This window comes from Tasmannia lanceolata, unplaced genomic scaffold, assembly GCF_043159265.1.
Source record: "Tasmannia lanceolata isolate RefF3 unplaced genomic scaffold, GAP_Taslan_0.1 ptg000002l, whole genome shotgun sequence".
Classification (NCBI taxonomy): Eukaryota; Viridiplantae; Streptophyta; class Magnoliopsida; order Canellales; family Winteraceae; genus Tasmannia; species Tasmannia lanceolata.
The window spans coordinates 7,389,985-7,407,204 of record NW_027518679.1 but is presented as its reverse complement, the minus strand read 5'-3'; positions in this window follow the sequence as shown (position 1 = coordinate 7,407,204).

Sequence of the window (17,220 nt, the reverse complement as noted above, 5' to 3'; positions counted from 1 at the left end):
CCTGTTCCTTGGAGACAGACGCCTACTTATATACCTTTATTTGGGTAACCGCTCCTCATTACCCCCACGTTCTTCTTGGAGGGTAACTTTTTTGGTAACTACCTACAATAGGTTCTCTTATTCTCACGTCCATTGTCCAAGTGGTTGTCATACACCTTCCCACGGTTGGCAACAATTGTGCCACATCCTTGAATCATGCACCCCAAATAGTGTCTTCATAATATGGTCCCATTCGATCGATTGTCTCCCCAAAGATGAACGTGCTCTGATAAAATCTATAGTAACTTTTTACTCTTATAGGTTCTAGTCCATGCACATTCTCCCATATGTTGATTGGGTGCCAACGTGGCTTCATGAATGATTAAACTCTGAGATGGGTGTAAACATGATGATATCTTTCTTAATAAACCATAATCATATAATTCTCCTTCAAAATCCTGGAAAGAAAATTTTTTTCTCAAGAAATGTTGTCCTTGCAATCTAAAAAAGGCAAAAGTGGATTTTTTACCCCCTCATGCATAGGATGGGTGGGGCCGCCATTTTACACCTCATGCTTTAAATGGTCGGGCCTACAATCTCTACCCCAACCGATGCATATTGTAAGAGGCTCACCATTTTACACCATATTTTGATTTTGCGTGTGTGCGTGTTTTGTTAGAGTAATTAGGTCAAGCAAGAGGTTGCTTGAAGCATTACACCCAAGGTATCTAATTTGGAATACCAAGTTTGTTGCCTCCAGCCCCTATATATATTAGATACACTAGGGTTTTAATAGGTTAGTGGGCTCTAGCCCAAATAGGCTCACTACACCGGTCCATTATCTTAATGGGCTTATATTAGAACATACATGGGTTATATTATATACCCAACAATCTCCTCCTATGTTCTACATATAGCACAATCCAATAGATAGATAGTGTAATGTTCAAAACAAAATATTGAATCATCCACATCACCATATGGTCTATATCATAAAAGATCTGTAATCCAACTGAAAACATGAATCCTTTTATGACAAACCAAGAGTTTTAGATATACAACAAGCTAAACTCAACCAAAAGGTAGTTTCACATATAAGTGAACCCCACTGATCTTAGATGAATTCATTCATGAGGTATGATTCTCATCGAGATCCAAAATAAAGTTCCACAAAAAAGTGAACTCTATGCATACTGAAATGTAAGCATATTCTTTATGACTTTAGAAGATTTACTCATCAAGTAAGTCATCTTCATCAAAGTCCAAATTAAGACAAGCTTCTCCTTTTTCGCCAATCCCTGTGAATTACCAAATATGAATTTCATGAAAATGAATCCAATCATTTGTGTAAAACACTAAAGTATCTAGTTCTACCTGAAGAAGAACTTAGTACAATTCCATAATGGCTGAAAAAGTATCAGTATCACTGTCACCATAAACATCATTGTCAAGTTTCAATAAAGAACAAGACCTAAACAGCTTCTTTTGCAAATAACCATTCCTAATTGTCAAGTTTCATTAAAGAACAAGACCAAATAGTTTCTTTTGCAAAGAACCATTTCATGTTTCTTTTTGGAATGTTACAGTCATCTTATCCATATTTGAGTTAAGCTGTATCATCAAGTTTGGAATGTACAACCTTTCCCAAAAAGGACATGTCATCAAATGTGGAATGACACACAACAACTGTAAACATCGTCGAAACATATCAAGTGCCTATCTTGGCCAAAATGGAGATTCGAAGATTCAAAATAACATGGATATTCAGACTTTAACCCCATCTCCCCCACAGTTTTGAATATTCGATCTTTGGTCAGCCCCTATATGAGAGCATCGGCCATATTATCCTTCGATTTCGTATCAATCAAAGTGATAATCTCGTGTTCTTGAGATAATTCAGCATGGTATTTTCAGCCCAAGATATCTCCTCTTACCATGAAAGAGTGAGTTCGTCACAACCATAGTTGTAGCTTGAATATCACAGAACACACTGAAGGATCTAATCCTTAACGGGGTCAGTGGAATGTCCATAACCATAATTAGATTCTTTTTCTCTTCTACTTCATTTGCAACTGAAGTGAGAGCATAAAGTTCCAATTCGACTTCTACACAACAGCAGTAGATTTGCTGTCCCCTAATTCTGATCCCCATGACGTATTAGAATATTCTTCCAGGATAGGAGGATGGCCATTATAACATAGAGCATATCCTTGAGTACCCTTAAGGTATCTCAACAGCCTCATAAGGGCATCCCAGTGCTCATGGCCAGGATTACTAGTGAAACGACTCAGCATGCCAACTGTAAAGGCTATGTCTGGCCTAGTACAACTCATAGCATATATGAGACTACCAATCAGTTTATAATAATCTAACTGATTCACACTGTCTCCTTCATTAGAGATCAACTTCTTGGTATAATCAAATGGTGTCTCAATCGGTTTACACTCACTGTATCCCCATATAGAAAGTAGTTTTTCAATATAATAGGCTTGGCTAAGAGTAATCCCTTGCCTTGCAAAACTTACTTTCATCCCAAGAATGGTGTCAACCACACCAAGATCTTTCATGTCGAATTCTTTAGCCAAAGTGGTTTTCACGTCACTCACTACAGAGAGATCAGAATCAAGAATTAACATATCGTCTACATACAAGCAAATAATCGCAACCTTATTCGACACAGAACGAAAGTAAAGGCATTTATCTGAGTAACTGGTCTGAAAGTCAAAGCTCTTTACTACCTTGTCAAATTTTTGATGCCACAATTTAGGTGCTTGTTTAAGACCAAAGCAAACTGTGTATAATCACAGACAAATATCTACTTACAGCCCATAGTCTTAGCCCCTTTTGGCAAATCGACTAGCTGCCAATTTAGATTTTCTAACAGATAGCTCATTTCATCGTGAATGGCTTCTGCCCACAACATAGAGTCCCTAGATCTCATCACTTCCTGATATGATGATGGATCATTCTCCAATTGGTAGGCACAAAGTCCTCACCAAATTCTTAGGTACTCTATCACATGGAGGAGCATTTAGAGTTTTAGGATGTGATTTGCAATCAAAGCTGCCGCTCCGCAAATGCAAATAGGCATGCCAGCTGTCATTAACATGGAGTTTAACTCGTAAGTTAAAATCTTGTTCTTACACTCAGCTATGCCATTTGATTGAGGCGAGTGAAGAACAATAGTTTCAAGGATTACGCCCTGAGAGGCACAGAATACCTTGAACCCTGTCAATGTGTATCTTCTCCTTCTATATCACTCCCAACTGTAACACTTGTCAAATTTAATGGACATATATAATGGTATCTTATGAGTGATAGTAAGGTGGACCATTTTCTAATAGTGCACATGTCCCAATTGGTTGTGTAACAACTTAGGATCAATGAGCGGTGAACTATCATAACTAACAGTCTTATGTTCTAAACTCAAACCATACATACCATTTATCAAATATGCACAATCAAAATAGTATGAGTTAACAATCAAAAATTACTCTACCACACATAAATGAAGTGCATATGCCAGCATAGTCAAACAGACTAATAGAAATTAAATTCTTTAGAAAGAGTGCACCTAATTGGCGAATCGCAAGAACCCAATCCGAGAACCGAATCGAACCGCGAAGAATTCGACCAATGAGGACCAATGAGAATTTGTCCACGAAATTTCACTCCACAAGAATTTGGCCACAATATTTTGCACCAAACAGATTCGACACCAAGTATTGGAACTCCAAGATTCGGCAAAGCTACAAGTGTTTTGGCCACAAGGGACTAGGAATCAAGGATCCCCCCAACAAGAGTACTCGGCCACAACTTTTACCGAAAAAAGAGTTCGTCCAAACAAGGGTTGGAACTCACAACCTCCAAAAGATTGTATATACAGTAGCTTTGATCCAACAAAGCAAGTCGGATGGTTCAAAAACCAACAGAGCAAGAGAGTCGTTCGAATTTGTAAGAAAACTCGCATCCCAAGGCAAAGTCGGCCCAAAAAAAAATTCAAGGTCACGGCCTCCAGTAAAAATCAATATGAGGCCACCAAGATTTGTAGCCCAAGCAAGATGTTACTCACAAAGATGTCCAACCCTTTTTGCCACAATCAAGAAAACAACTACAAGCTCTCAGGCAAAAGAGAATTGGGTTTATCCGATATAATAAAGGATGTGAGAGAGAGGGACGAAAGTTTGGGCTTCGTGGTTTATTTCACACGAGTTGCCGGTCATGAGAGGCCCAACTCAGATAAAAGAGTGGCAGATTCAAGGCGATTTCAACCACCACATATGCAGCCACAAAGGAATCCGTATACTTCCTGTTGGATTTATGAGAGAGAGAGAGAGAGAGAGAGAGAGAGAGAGATACGCCTCTTTATCTTGATTCTAACAACAGAAATTCCAAAAAGTGGATGTATTCGTTGCGTCCACCAAGAATTCCAAAAAAATGGAAGAATTGAATCGCTCCACAAAAAAAAATTGGAGGTAGACGTCCTCTCTTAGAGGGTAGAGAGGTATTGCTTCAAGATTGTTAGAGTAATTAGGTCAAGCAAGAGGTTGCTTGAAGTATTACACCCAAGATATCTAATTTGGAATACCAAGTTTGTTGCCTCCAGCTCTTATATATATTAGATACACTAGGGTTTTAATAGGTTAGTGGGCTCTAGCCCAAATAGGCCCACTACACCCGTCCATTATCTTATTGGGCTTATATTAGGACATACATGGGTTATATTATATACCCAACATGTTTGGGGGTAGGGCGCCTCACCATTTTCCATATTTTGATTGTGTGTGTGTTCTTGAATGGGGGGGGGGGTGGTTCCACCAACTCCACTCAACCCATCCATTAATGGGTCCCACCATTTTACATATGTTTTGATGGGCTGGGTTTGACTGGCTCCACCCAAGCTCATGCATGGGTGGTTCCCCACGGGGTTCCACCAACTCCACTCAACCCATCCATTAATGGGCCCCACCATTTTACATATGTTTTGATGGGGTGGGTCCGACTGTCTCCACCCAAACCCATGCATAGGTGGTTCCCCACTATTCCACCATTTCACCTCATATTCTGAAGCGTGTGGACTATTATTTTCCACCAATGCCTCACATGGGCTAAGAATGCTAGTATAATACAATGGTGACTGATATATGCACTACCATATTTTATTAATGGCACTACAACTTTTGTTTTACATTTTACTGATTGGATATTGATAGCGTCTTGATTATTGCAACAGCCGTGAAAAGCTAGAGAGAGATATAGAGCAATGAAGTTTGATAAGCATCTCTTTGCAATTTTCTTCTCCTTTCTAAGTTCTAAAATACAATGCATCCCTCTGTAGGAAGAAAGGATAACCAATTCCCCTTCTCCTAGAAGGAAACACCACATACAAAACGCTGATAACAAACCCAACCAATAGAGGAACAGTGTTAGTCACCTTCCTTGGCATCGCGGGATAATAACACTCCACAACATCACTATTCGAAGCCGCGAACGTAAGAAACACTACAAGCGAAAGAGATGCATGGAATAAGTCAGCCCACCTGAGTCTATACTGGGATGGCACCACAGGTCTCTTCCTACCACAATTAAACTTCCATATACCACTAAAAGTCGCGACCCCAAAATACAACCTCCCCGTGGACACACGGAAGCTATCGGTGAAGGTGAAGAAGACACAAGAGGCGGCCGAGATGCCTATGAACACGGCCATGAGCCAATGATTCAGCGTTTCACATTTTCCATCATTTGTCAAGAGAGGAGCCAAAATGATGAAGGTGAGAATTGTGGCGGTCGGTAATAGAACGTTGAGCCGTGCCGTCCCACTAAGGATTGTGTTAAGCACGTATAAGAGGTGGGATTCATCAGTGTCATCGTCTATTATATCGTCGATGTCGGCATGTTGGACATAGTTTTCTATTAGAATTTCTCGGTCGGCCATGAAAAGTAATATCTGGCTCCAATTCCGGCTTAGAGGGTAAGGTGAGTTGGGAAGTTATGCAGATATTTATACCATATATAGGGTATGGGATTCCTTGATTAAGTGAGAAGGTGAGGTGATTCTCTTTCTATGATTTGCAAGAGGTAGGTGGTGCCACACGTGTGACTTTCGGCATTTGCTTTGCTTATGGGACATGGGTTTGCTTGTTTGCCTTGTCTTTCCATGTTCTAGCCCTTTTCTTCCTTGAAGAGAACAGGAATACGTGTACAGTTACTGTCGTGCAATCGAGACCGTTGATCTTGTAGAAGAACATGGTCTTCGTCCCATGCTGAGTAGTTATCACATGTGTAAGTTAAAATGAAGGTTACTGATAATTCCACTACCATCTTTTGATAATGACACGAACGCACCTTGTCTCTCATTATTTAACCATCTGTCCCCGAAACGAAAAGGTAAGTTAATTTGTGTTGTTGTCAAAAGATGGCCGTACAAATATCAGTAGTTTAGGAATACGAAAATCAAGGACTTATGTTTTCTTGGGAGAACCTAACGAGGCTCGATGGTCAAAGGGCCGAAGTAATCAAATCAACGGATTTGATCAGGTACACATGGCTTAAGTGGGGTCGAAAATGGCTGTTAGGATGAGAAACAGCCTAACAGTTTCTAAAAGAAAAATGACGGAAAAAAAAAACAAACAAACAAACAAAGGGATGGCTAGGATTACATGGATTTTATAATACAGGATTGTACAAGCTAAAATCTAAATCCAAGAATGCAAAAAACTGGATCTAACAAGCTAAAACCTTGATTTTATAAGCTAAAACCTGGATTGTTCATTTTGGGGATTGTAAAATCCAGGTTTTAGTTTCCAAAAATTGGATCAAAGCATGCAATCCTTGAATTATAAAATCCTTGTATCCAAATGGCCCCAGAAAAATTCTTCAAATGAATCAAGTCGTCCAATGGAGTATAAACAAAGAAATATGTGAGAAAGATGGCTGTGTCCCCATGTTCCCAATGGACATGATAGGATCCATTTATCTAATTTGTGAGCAAAACTCCCCATTGCCATTGACCCTGTGGTTGATATTTTGGGTATATAGTATAACCCTATGTATGTTCTAATATAAGCCAAATAGGATAATGGACCGGTGTAGTGGGCCTACATGGGCTATAGCCCATTAACCTGTTATAACCCTAATATATCTCTATATATAGGGGCTGGAGGCAGCAATCTAGGTATTCCAAACTAGATACCTAGGGTGTATTGCTTTAAGCAACCTTTGCTTAACCTAACAATCTTAAAGCAATATCCCAAAAAATGATTTCTACTTGTTGGAATCAAAAGAACAAGGGGACGATTTTTCTTCTTTTTGAAGATCAAGAAGGGACGATCTCTCTCTTTTTCTCTTGATGTCGCCGGTTGGAACCATTATCACCGATTTCCTCATCACAACTGGTTTCAATCACCGCCGGTTTCTTGCAACTGGTTCCCATTGTTACCTGTAAAATCTCGCCGTTGGATTCTCTCTCGTACGCCGCCAGCCACTCTTGCCGCTGATAATCTCTAAGCCGCCGGTTGGGGTTTTTTGAGAGATTACTAATAATAGAAAAGGGATTTGCGAGTAATCTGAAACAAGGAAGAAGAGGCCGAGACTCTTTCTCTTATTGCCGAGCCTCTCTCTCTCTCGCCACCGAGCCTCCTATCACCGCCTGTTCAATTTCCCATAACCGGTTCTTGCCGCCGCCAGTTTCACCCGTTCTTGTCGGTTTTGTGTTGGTTCACGGATTCGGTGTTCGCGTTCGGTGCGCGACTGGTTCTCCCATCCAGGTGCACTCTCTCTAATTTTTCTTTCATCTTTATAATACGATGGATAAGAATACTATTCCGTTTGAGATGATGAAACTTTAATCCTTTGGTGGATCTGAATTTAATTCATGGAAGCGAAAGACTCAATTCGGTCTCAAATGTTTGAATTGTTTAGAGAACCTTTGCTGATACGGTTGAAGATGTTGATGAAACTCAATGGCTTAGGGATGAGGACTTCTGCAAAGACTACTTGTTAAATTGTCTTTTAGACTGTCTTGCAGAAACCTATAGCAAATTTAACACTGCTAAAGAAATTTGGGATAATTTAGATGCTCAATTCAAAAAGGAGAAGGATTTATCCAAGACTCATCTTGTAGACAAATTCATGGATTTCAAGTTTCAGGAAGACAAGGAAATCACTCCTCAAGTGACTGATCTTGAGAATTTGAGATCTAAATAGAACAATGAGCAAATTGTTGTCAGTGATCATTTTCTTGTAGGTGCAATCATATATAACTTACCATCTGCATGGCACTCTTTTAAAACTGAAATGTATAGGAAAAAGGTGCAAGTGGGACTGGATGATCTCAAACAATTCATTCGAATCGAAGATGAGAATCGAGCTAGGAATAACTTGGAGATGGTTAGACAACAACAGTCTGCTGCTAACGCGGTTACAAATCCTAAGAAATCTCCTCCGAAATCCAAGTTACTTAAAAGTGAACCCAAGTTGGAGGCGAAAAAGACTATCTCTAAGAAAAAAAAGGGCAAGTGCCACAACTGTGGGAAATGGGGTCACTTTGCAGCAGATTGTAGGCTACCTAAGATGACTAAATCTGACACACCAGAGAAGGAAGCTAATATGCTGGTGAACAAGGCTGAGCCTAATAGTTTTGTTGCTATGTTGAGCAATGGTGAGGCCAGTACTTCTTCAGACTGGTGGTTAGATACAGGAGCCACGTGTCATGTTTGCAACTCCAAAAAAATACTTGATGTTATTGAAGCAAAGGAGACTGTTACAGTGGCTAGTGGAGCAGAGGCGGATGTGATTCACATTGGTACTGCGAACTTGACCCTTTCTTCAGGTAAACTACTAACTTTAAAAGATGTTAAAGTAGTTCATTCTCTTCAAAAGAATTTAATTTCCATTAGTCTTTTAGATAATGCTGGTATGTGTACTTCTTTTTTGGGTGGTAGAGTAACTTTATCTGTTAACTCTTATTATTTTGGCTACGCATTCTTAATCGATGGTATGCATAGATTGAGTTTAGCAAATGAAACAGTTAGTTCAACTCTTATTGATCCTAAGTTGTTACACAATAGATTGGGACATGTGAACTATAGGAAAATAGTCCAACTTGTTAAAACTCATAATATCCCTTTAGATATATCGATTAAATTTGACAGATACGTCGATTAAATTTGACAGATGCGAAGTGTGTGCACAAACCAAGATCACTAGAAAACCTTTTCGTTCGGTTTCTAGAATCACACAACTTCTTGAGTTAATTCATTCTGACCTCTGTGATTTTAAAATTTTCATTACTATAGGTGTCGGAAGTATTTAATCACTTTTATAGACGATTTTTTCAAGATATTGTCATATTTATCTGTTAAAATCAAAAGATGAAGCTTTTAATAAATTTAAAATTTTCAAGAATCGTGTTGAAAATCAATTGAACTTGAAAATTAAGAGATTTATGAGTGATAGAGGAGGATAATACACTATTACAGAGTTCAAGGATTTATGTGCCTCTCAGGGCATAATACTTGAAACTACTGCTTCTTACTCACCTCAATCTATTAGTAAGGCTGAACGTAAGAACATGACGTTAACAGAATTGTTAAACTCTATGTTATTGACAGCTGGCATGCCTAATTGTTATTGGGAAGAAGCAACTTTGACCACCAATCACATCCTGAATAAAGTGCCACACTCTAAATTAACCTCCATACCTTATGAGTTATTGCGTAATTAAACATCCTTGTAGATTTAACACTCTTAAGACTTGGGGCTGTATTGCTTATGTGCAACTACAAGACCCTAGGAGACCTAAAGTGGGGCCTAGAACCAACACTTGTGTATCTAGGTGGTGCAGAAGATAGTGTTGTCGATCGGTTTTTGGATTTATCTACCAATATGGTTATAGAATCTAGAGATGCAGTATTATTTGAGAATAAATTTCTCAGAGATCATGGTTTGAACATACCAGGCTATAGCGAGATGGTTACATAATCGCCTGCAGAGTCTGAATAGAATACTTCTGACACTCGTCCCACATTGATTTCTGAATCAGAACCTTTGAGAATTCTGCAAGAGATCAAGTACCCAAGAATTTTTGTGAAGACTTTGTAACCTACCATTTAGAGAATGATCCATCAACCTATAAGGAAGCGATGAGATCTAGGGACTCTTTATTATGGGTAGAAGCCATTGATGATGAAATGAGCTCTCTGTTACAAAATCAAAGCTGGTAGCTAGTCGATTTGCCAAAAGGGGCTCAGACTGTGGGCTGTAAATGGATTTTAAAGAAGAAACTTAATCATGACGGATCCATAGCTCGGTATAAAGCATGTTTAGTAGCTAAGGGCTATACTCAAGTCAGTGTGATAGACTACTTTGATGTTCACTCACCGGTCTATCATTTGAATACGATAAGAATTCTTCTTGCTTTGGCATTTATTGAGCAATATGTTGTCCATCAAATGGATGTAAAGACAGCTTTCCTTAATGGAGACCTCACAGACGAAATCTACATGAACTAACCTGAAGGTCACAGACTGTTTTGAGAACAAAATTTGTAAGTTAAGCAAATCTTTGTATGGTCTTAAACAACCACCTAAAATGTGGCATCAAAAATTTGACAAGATAGTAAAGAGCTTTGGTTTTCAGACTAGTTACTCCGATAAATTCGTTTATTTTTGTTCAGTGTCGAATAAGGTTGCAATTATTTGCTTGTATAAGGACGACATGTTCATTCTTGGTTCCGATCGTTCTGTAGTGAGTGACGTGAAATCAACATTAGCTAAAGAATTCGACATGAAAGATCTTACTGTGGTAGACACCATTCTTGGTATGAAAGTAAGTTTTGATAGGCAAGGGATCACTCTTAGCCAAGCTCATTACATTGAGAAACTACTTTCTAAAAATAAACGTAGGCCTTAGGTGGCAACCCAAAGTGAGGGTGTATAGGGTTTTAAAACTTTTGCCAAAAAACAAAATTCGGAAGCTACAAACAACAGTGGCAAATAAAAACTTAAGCACAACGGAAGAACAAAAATCACAAGTGCAAAAAATAAAAGAGATAAGAAAGAGTGCGCCGGAGATTTTTAAGTGGTTCGGTCCAAACAAAGGACCTACTCCACTCCACCAAGAACACTTGATGGCTTCACTAGTCCGATTCCCTTAACGGAGGGGAACTACCCACTGAGGATAGCTCTGCATTCTCGGCACTCGCTCTGTGGAGATGGCTACGCGTCTCCACTAACACTTGCCCTCTTACAATGATTGAAGAAAAGAAAAAAAATAATATCCCTCACAAGGGTTTACAAACTTGAAGAAGATGTACAAATGAAGGCCTATAATCCAAATCCTTAATCTAGAGGTTGAGAGGCACAAATATAAGCTTGAATCACTCTTAGGATGTTCCAATAATATTTTAGAGTGTAAGGATTAGTTTTGGTGAAGTTTAGAACCCATATAAATAGGAAAAGACCAAATATAACCGTTATAGGGGCATAGTTGTAATTTCGTAAAAATCCCAACGGCTATATTTTTTTTGCAGACATAGTGTTCTCAGAGTTCCGAGAGACTTTCTCGGAGTTCTGAGAAATTCTCGGAGTTTCGAGAATTAATCTCGGAGTTCCGGGAATTTAAACAGGAAATGAATTTTTAATCCCTGAACCATTTCTCGGAGTTCCGAGGACACTCTTGGAGTTTCGAGCTCGGAGCTCCGAGAATTCTCTCGGAGTTCCGAGAAGCCTAATTCAGCAAATTTTCCAGATTTGCTGATTTGTTTTTGGGCCTTTCTAAATCACACATATAGATGGGATTGTTATGAGGGTTCCAAAGTCTTGGAACACCACAAGGGCAATCACTCATAAGTCCATTTAGGGGTGTGTGATTATCTCCACTTATGCTTCTCAAAACCTAAACTAGGATTGGATTTTTACAATCTAAAAAGACTTAAAGAAAATGATCTTCACTTTGCACCGCTTCAAGTCTTCTTGCTTCTTGGATCTCCAATGTCTTTGGCCTTCCGAATGTGGTCAAATGAGAGCTTCTTGGCCTCGATCCAAGCAACCTTGATATCAAACTATCATGATCTACAACTAAGACATTTAAACTCATTAGTGAAATAAAATCACTTCGGTTTTGGAATCATCAAAAGAAGATGGGAATGCCAAGGTGGGAACCATTGGGCTTACAATCTCCCAATTTTTTATGATGACAAGCACAAGGGATTTTCAAATAAAAGCACATACATTTCTCTCCTCTTATTTGGTTATCAAATATACTAGAATTATCTCCCCCTTTGTCATCAACAAAAACATGGGGTAAGAGGCAAGAGAAAAGTGATAACATTTTTAATTTTAAGCTCCCCTTTATTAAGAAAAAAAATAAAAAATAGAGCTCCCCCTATATAGAATACAAATACAACACAAGAGGGGATTTTCAAAACCATACATCCCAAGGAAAAAAAAAACTTGTGTGAACCTTGGGTATTAAAAATAACTAATATTTTCAATAGATAAGCTCAAGCCCCTAATCTAACTTATTTTCAAAATGAAAATCAAGTAGGGGAATTGGGAAACCAAGATCTCTTGGTTCCACCACTATCTCCATTCCATTTGGATGCACATTGAAATTGGTAATGGCCATGAAGCTCACAATAATGGCACCTAATGGATGGATTTGCAAGGCTAGTTTTTTTATGATAACTATTTCTAGTTCTAGAACTAGCCTTCATGAGGATTATGTCTATGATTTTGTCTCCACTCATAAATCCATTTAGACATATCATAAGCCTCTCATTTTCATTTTGAAGATGAGTTATTTGGTGCAAAAACTCATTTTTCTCATCTTCAAATAATTTGGATGAACTTGGTATGTTTTGAAATTTCAAATTTTGGTTTTCAAGTTCTCCTAATCTCCCCTTTAGGGTATCATTCTCAAGTATGGAATTTTTCAAATCAAGTTCAACTTGAGTTTTTGAAGCATGAACATCCTTCAAAAAATTAACTTCTTTTTCAAGTTTTGAAATAGATTTTTTAAGAACTTTATTTTTTGAAATTTGAGAATCCAATGTCTCACATACTTCATCATAAGACATATTTTCATATCACTAGATGGAGAACATACCTCTTCTTCATGTGCAAGAGCCATGAAGCAAACATTTGGATCTTCTTTGTAGCTTGTGATGGCGATGTGAGCATCCTCTTCTTTACTTGAGCTTTTGGATTTCTCGCTTCCTTGGTCATCCCATGTAGCAACCAAGTTCTTCTTGTTCTTCCAATTATTCTTTCCTTTGTACTTGGAAGATTTTAGGAGGGGACAATCCAGCCTAATGTGTCCGGGCATCTTGCATTGAAAACACCGAGGTTCCACTATTTCTTTTCATTTTCCTTCCTCCTTCTTCTTATCTTTCTTTCCTTTCTTCCATAGTTTTTTGAACTTCTTCAAGGCTTCTTCTTCTTCGCTATCGACACTAGATGAAGATGATGAAGATGATCCCTTGGCCTTAAGGGCAATGGATTTGCCTTTATCCTTCTCCTTAAATATCTGCTCGTCTTCTTCTTGACTAGAGAGAAGCATCTCATGGGTGATGAGTGATCCTACAAGCTCCTCCAAAGTGATTGTTTTTATGTCCTTTGACTCCAATACGGTGGTGACCTTCGGATCCCAACCTTTTGGAAGAGACCTAAGCAATTTACTCACCAACTCATCATTAGCAATAGGTTTACCAAGATTAGCTAATTCATTAGAAATAGAAGAAAAACGAGTATACATTTCCGAAACATTTTCATCTTTAGACATTCAAAATTTTTCATATTTACTCTAAGGAGGGTTATCTTGGAATCTTTCACTTGACTAGTTCCCTCATGGGTGACTTCAAGTGTATCCCAAATTTGTTTGGCGGAGTGAAAGAGAGCAACTCTACCAAACTCCTCTGGAGACAAAGCACAATAAAGAGCGTTTACCGCCTTATAATTCAAGTTGGCTTGTCTCTTTTCCACCACACTCCATTCTTCAAATGGTTTAGTTAGAGGCGTGCATCCAATTTCAACCATGTTCCAAAGTTCAACATAGATTGAAAGTAGATAGAAACGCATTCTTGACTTCCAATAACTATAATTTGTTTCATTGAAGAAGGGAGGTCTAGTTGTAGAATGCCCTCCGTAATACCACCCAAGGGAATTCCAATGCCGACCATTTTACAAAAAGAAGAGTTTGCCAAAAGATCTTAAAACTCAAACCGGTTAAGGCTTAAAAAATAAGAGCCTTAGGCTTTGATACCAATTGAAAATAAACGTAGGCCCTAGGTGGCAACCCAAAGTGGGGGTATATAGGGTTTTAAAAACTTTGCTAAAATACGAAATGCGGAAGCTACAAACAACAATGGCATATAAAAACTTAAGCACAACGGAAGAACAAAAATCACAAGTGAAAAAAATAAAAGAGATAAGAAAGAGTGCACCGGAGATTTTTAAGTGGTTTGGTCCAAACCAAGAACCTACTCTACAACACCAAGAATTGTTGATGGCTTCATTAGTCCTATTCCCTTAACGGAGAGGAATCAACGCAAATACACTGAGGATATATCTGCGTCCTCGGCACTCACTCTGTAGAGATGGTTACGCGTATCCACCAACACTTGCCCTCTTACAATGATTGAAGAAAAGTAAAAAATAATATCCCTCACAAGGGTTTACAAACTTGAAGAAGATGTACAAATGAAGGCCTATAATCCAAATCCTTAATCTAGAGGTTGAGAGGCACAAAAATAAGCTTGAATCACTCTTAGGATGTTCCAATAATATTTTAGAGTGTAAGGATTAGTTTTGGTGAAGTTTAAAACCCATATAAATAGGAAAAGACCACAATAACCGTTACAGGGGCATAGTGGTAATTTCGCAAAAATCCCAACGGCTATTTTTTTTTTTGCAGACATAGTGTTCTCGGAGTTCTGGGAATTTAAACAGGGAATGAATTTTTAATCCCTGGACCATTTCTTGGAGCTCCAAGGACACTCTCGGAGTTCCGAGATCCGAGAAGCCTAATTCAGCAGATTTTCCAAATTTGTTGATTTGTTTTTGGGCCTTTTTAAATCACACATATAGATGGGATTGTTATGAGGGTTCGAAAGTCTTAGAACACCACAAGGGCAGTCACTCATAAGTCCATTTAGGAGTGTGTGATTATCTCGATTTATGCTTCTCAAAACCTAAACTAGGATTGGATTTTCACAATCTAAAAAGACTTAAATAAAACGATCTTCACTTTGCACCGCTTCAAGTCTTCTTGCTTCTTGGATCTCCAATGTCTTTGGCCTTCCGAATGTGGTCAAATGAGAGTTTCTTGGCCTCGATCCAAGCAACCTTCATATCAAACTATCATGATCTACAACTAAGACATTTAAACTCATTAGTGAAATAAAATCACTTGTGTTTTGAAATCATCAAAAGAAGATAGGAATGCCAAGGCGGGAACCATTGGGCTTACACTTTCTATATGGTGATACAGTGAGTGTAAACCGATTGCGACACCATTTGATTATACAAAAAAGTTGAGACCTAATGAAGGAGCAAGCGTGAAGAAGTTGGATTATTCTAAATTGTTTGGTAGTCTCATGTATGCGATGAGTTGCACTAGACCAGACATAGCCTTTATAGTAGGCATGCTGAGTTGTTTCACTAGTAATCTTGGCCATGAGCACTGGAATGCCCTTATGAGGCTGATGAGATATCTTAAAGGTACTCTAGGTTATGCTTTATGTTATTGTGGCCATCCTCCTAACCTGGAAGGATATTCTGATGCATCGTGGGCCTCAGAATTAGGAGACAGTAAATCTACCAGTGGTTATTTATAACATTGGGTGGAGCAACTGTTACGTGGAAGTCAAAGAGACAAACTTGCATTGCTCTGTCATCTATGGAATCATAACTTTATGCTCTAGCTTCTACAGGAGATGAAGCAGAGTGGATAAGAGATCTGATTATGGACATTCCACTGATCCGTTTAAAGATTAACTCTTTAAGTTTGTTCTATGATAATCAAACTACAATTACGATTGTAAAGAACTCACTCTTTAATGGTAAGAGGAGATATCTCAGGCTGAAACATGTCATGCTAAATTATCTCATAGAATAAGGTATAATCACTTTGGTTGATGTGTGATCGAAGGATAATTGGCCGATGCTCTCACAAAGGAACTGAACAAAGATCAAATATTCAAAACTGTGGGGGAGATGGGGTTAAAGACTGTATAAACAGGTCTTAACATGGGGTTAAAGACTGTATAGACAAGTCTTACCTACATCCATGTTATTTTAAATTTTTAAATCTCCCTCTCTTGGCTAAGATAAGCACTTGATATGTTTCAATGATGTTTACGGTTGTTTTGTGTCATTCCACATTTGATGACATGTCCTTTTTAGGAAAGTTATTTCATTCCAAACTTGATGATACAACTTAACTCAAATTTGGATATGACGACTGTAACATTCCAAATGGAAACATGAAATGGTTCTTTGGAAAAGAAACTATTTAGGTTTTGTTCTTCTATTGAAACTTGACAATGATGCTTATTGATACTGATATTTGTTTTTTCAGCCAATATGATATTGTACTAAGTTCTTCTGGTAGAACTAGATACTTTAGTGTTTTACACAAATGATTGGATTCATTTTTCATGAAATTCATATTTGGTAACTTACAGGGATTGGCGAAAATGGAGGAGCTTGTCTCGATTTGGATCTTGATGAGGATGATTTATTTGATAAATGAATTCCTCTAGAGATGTGGGGACTATTAGTTTCTTTTCAGTTGAATAAATAGTTCACTTACATGTGAAACTTCTTTGTTTGAGTTTAAATTATTTCTAAAACTCTTGGTTATTCTTAAAAGTATTCTGATTTTCTGTTTGGACATCACATTATCTATCCTTTGGTTTGTGCTATATGTAGAACATAGGAGGAGATTGTTGAGTATATAGTATAAGCCTATGTACGTTCTAATATAAGCCCAATAGGATAATGGACCGGTGTAGTGGGCCTACATGGGCTAGAGCCCATTAACCTCTTATAACCCTAGGGTATCTCTATAGATAGGAGCTGGAGGCAGCAGTCTAAGTATTCCAAACTAGATACTTAGGGTAGAACTAGTTTGGACCGGTGTAGTGGGCCTACATGGGCTAGAGCCCATTAACCTCTTATAACCTAACATGATACATCGAGCACTGATTAAGGTTCCGACAAGAAAAGTTCAGCAGTT